We start from the raw sequence: 4,038 nt of genomic DNA, 5'->3' as shown, positions 1-4,038 counted from the left end.
TTCACTGATCCTTTTTCTGAGGGGAAACTTGACGAAACTATGCATTTGAATTGTTGGCGCAGCCTAAGCTACGATGTTATAATCACTTTATGCCAAGCAGTTATGGACAAAAGCATTGAAGAGCATTCCACTCGGATTATCGACGGATTAGCGCGATTTATGAAGACAGCGGGATTTTCTGGCATGTCTAGGGCCGTCCTCTTTTCTGTTTGGTAGATCCGGGGGGAGGGGTGGTACTTCCTAGTAGTGGGATAATGGGCATGTGCCGCTAGATGGGGTCGCATTTTCACGACTGGATTGACTATTATGGCGGTTGCATTTTTATAAGAGTTACTAGAATGGGGTCGCACATTTTCAGGATTTTGGGGGTCTGAAAATTCAGGTATGTAGGGATTTAAAGCACATTAAGTTTAACAAATGTGTCACAGTCATTTCAGGATGACCAAGTAAAAGGCTAGATAAGGTAGATGCATAAACAGAAAGGGACTAAGTTGAGATTGCAAAAATTACTTTTTTCATAAAGTGGCTAAGATGGGGTCTATAATATGGCCACAGAAAAAGACTATTATGGGGTAGGGATTCTGAGAGGCCAGCGGTACATGGGGGGTTACTTGGCTTCATTTTTGCTGCCCCCCCCCCCCCCCCCCCCCCCGTGGAAGATCCTGTTAATCAAATGTTAAGGAGGGGATTCCCTACCAGAGGATTTAGCAATTTTTCCGGCAGACTTAGCTTCTAAAGTCCAGTTTGCTTGACAATACCTCCTGCTTTCTTTTCTTTTAATCTAACGGCGGATGTTTCTTGCGGTTATGTATAACAATTTTGACGGCTTTATCCTCCACCAACTTCCGTTCGGCTGAACGAACTCTTTTGGGCGAAGATTGCTGTTATATAACAGGCCATTCCTTAAGACGTAAATCGGCTTTAATTTCGAATATGTAAAGGCAACCAATGGCCTTAATCAGACAGCGAAGAGTTAAAGTACCGCCTCTTGAACTCTTAATGAAAAATTACGCTACCTGCTTGTCTTCCAAGAGAGAGCCGCGTTACCATTAGCCTGCGTAGCAGGCGCTTGGAAGTAGTGGGCGAAAGAGAGAACGGGCCTGCGTGAGGGAGACACGCGAGGGGTGATTGAGCTCCCTCTCCCCTCGCGTGTCTCCTTCTCGCTGTGCGTGTGCCCACTACTTCCAAGCGCCTGCCACGCAGGCTACGTTACCATTAAATTAAAGTTAACTTAATTTTTTAACCTAGAGAAAGTTATCATTCATCTCTCCCCTTTGAAAGGTTCAAACTGAAATACACTGCCAGTCAAGTGAAGCCAACTTCTACTAGTGTGCCCCACCGGGCTCGTAGCGAACCCCTATCGGCCCGGGTCATATGTGGATTGATTTGTTGCTGGTTCTGGTTCCGATCCCCCAGGGGTGTTCACCGGGTACTTCGGTCTCGGTTCCCTCTCACTAAGATATAAGACCAACACTTGCAATCCACATTTCTATTCTGAAACGCAACGAACATTTGTTTGAACGGATACTTTCAAAGCGCCAGATGCTTTCTTGCGCAATCTGAAATGACTTCACTTTTTCCGTCGAAGGAAAAAGGACAATCAGGGCCTGGTTTTCTTTAGTTTACGCATCATGACTTGAGTAAAGGTTATTATACGGTTTAGAGCTATGGACCACAAAATACCAAAATACCAAAAAAATATCTGTGATACGTACATTACGTCTTTTCCAGTGGCACCTCCTCAGCTGTGGAACGACATGCCTCTTGAAATTAGATCTTGCGTCCAATGACTAAGAAAAACACGCAGACTTAATCTTTTTATGGGAACATTTATATCAAATTAGCGAATTAGTCCTTTCAAGTTTTAGTCAGTTTCACTTGAAGTCTGTCTAGAGCAAGATAATTTAATTATCAATTTTTATGTTTTGAAGCACTTATTGTAATACTTTTTAACATTTACTATAATACTTTAATTAACCATCAGTGAATTATTTCTTTTTAACATTTGTTGCGTAGCGCCATTGGGCTCTAAAGAAAATTGCGCTATATGAATAAATTATTATTATGATTTATTTCATATATCATTAACACCTATTATTATTATTATTATTATTATTATTATTATTATTATTATTATTATTATTATTATTATTATTATTATTACTATTATCTGCTGTGGCAGCCGGACTCAGTTTTGTTCAATGAAAAAGAAACTCACATTCAGAAAAGAAAAAAAAATTGGTCACGCGGTCTCTGGGGCCGCCATATGTGCATGTAGTTTACATCCAACCTCCCTCCCCCAGGGGGAAACTTAAGGAATTTTTAGGTGAGGATGTGCCGCTAAGACCCTGGAGCCCTTAGCATATACCAGACCTCGGTTCAGCGTAATTTTAATTTGTTACCCTATTCTAGAATAAAGTTCCCAAATCCCCTCCTACCCTACAGTCGTTATTTTCAATGATAGCCATCACCAAGTCGCTGTTAATTTTAAATTTGCCAATTTCATCTTTTCGAGTAGTGTCAATTCCCGGTTTCCCTCGCCTAAACCAAAATCTTGAAATAACTGATCAGTTTCCTATGCGCCATGCGAGTGATCCCAGACAAAACTCGGCTTGAAAAGCGTATGCTTCACGGTGGCAGCTGCACTTATATAGCCCATAATTATATGACAATATCCCGCGGGAAGTTTACGGATTTAAATTTTGTTTACATAGACACGATAAGGCAGGTGCTTATATATAAGCCTCAATTGAACTTCAAATGTTAATAGAAATGTTTGAAAGAACTTTCTGCAACTAGAGAGTTTTGGTACAATATATCTTATTTAGGGTTTTGAATAATGTAGTAGTTTATTTAACTTTTCTAGTTTCGTCTCAGTCTTTTAAAATGTAAACTTTCAAGTATATCCATGCATATTTAAAATCGGCCACTTTTGTTAGTTTCTCGAGTCCGTTGCTTTATTCACTAAACAAATATTGGCGTGGCTTTTTAACTGGTACTTTTGAAGCCAAGCTGATTCGACCGGTGTTGCATTGGTGACCCGAAAGTCTTCTTCTTCTTTTTGTTTTCCTTCGTCCGAAATCCACTTCACGGATCTTCAACTTTCTCTCTGAAAACGCCGACAGGATTGTTTTGATTTTCTCACTTCACCAGTAATACCGGTGGTGCAGTGACACGACATTTATCTCACGGTTTCAGGCTGGGTTGCAGGTATGTATGTAATACGGTTGTTATTAAACAGTCTTTATAATTTTTCACACGGTCACGGACACTGAATCAGTCTTGTTATACTTGGAGAACGTTGAATGGTATTTATCGCGGGCCTGTTTTGAGAAGTTTATTTCTTTAACGAGAGACAGCTGAGGTTAATGCCGGTTTAGAGGTGATTCGGTGACACTTACTTAACTCGGTCTCTTACCTTGTTTTAATCGGGAAGTGCCAAGGACCTTTCATATGCCAAACTTATGAAAATTTATATTGTGGGTAAAAAGGGCGCAAAATAACCCTTGCGTAGATTTTGGAAGTGCTGAAAATACGGTAAGAAGAATTATCCGAAACATTCACATGGTAAAAAATCCGAATGGAGAGTTGAACTGAGTCATTTCAGTATTAAAAGTTAGCACGCGCGCTGAAATGTCATTTGAACTTTTTGTCATTATTTTTTTTTTCGCGCCAAACTCTCTCCTTTTTTTTTTTTGTACAAGATCAACTTATTTCGTAAGAAGGAAGCACTCGTGCCACAATAACAAAACTATTAATGACATCCTTGTAAACTAAAATTTACATTAGAACTTTTCCTGCTTGTACTTACAAATTTTTAATTATTACAAGTCGTAATTCATCCGCTTGCCAACCCAGGGGTTACCACACTTTTCAATGGCGCGTTTTCCTATTGGTTGCTAACACAAAAGCAGTTTAGGCATACTGCCCCTGAGGGCAAGTTTACAGATTCATTTCAATTCAAAGTGAATTCAGCGCGTCGACCGTAAACCATGAACTTATTTGAATTTTAACGGAATCCCGCGCGAGAAGCTGACT

Source organism: Porites lutea, chromosome 1 (assembly GCF_958299795.1).
Source record: "Porites lutea chromosome 1, jaPorLute2.1, whole genome shotgun sequence".
Classification (NCBI taxonomy): Eukaryota; Metazoa; Cnidaria; class Anthozoa; order Scleractinia; family Poritidae; genus Porites; species Porites lutea.
This window is presented reverse-complemented; position numbering follows the sequence as displayed.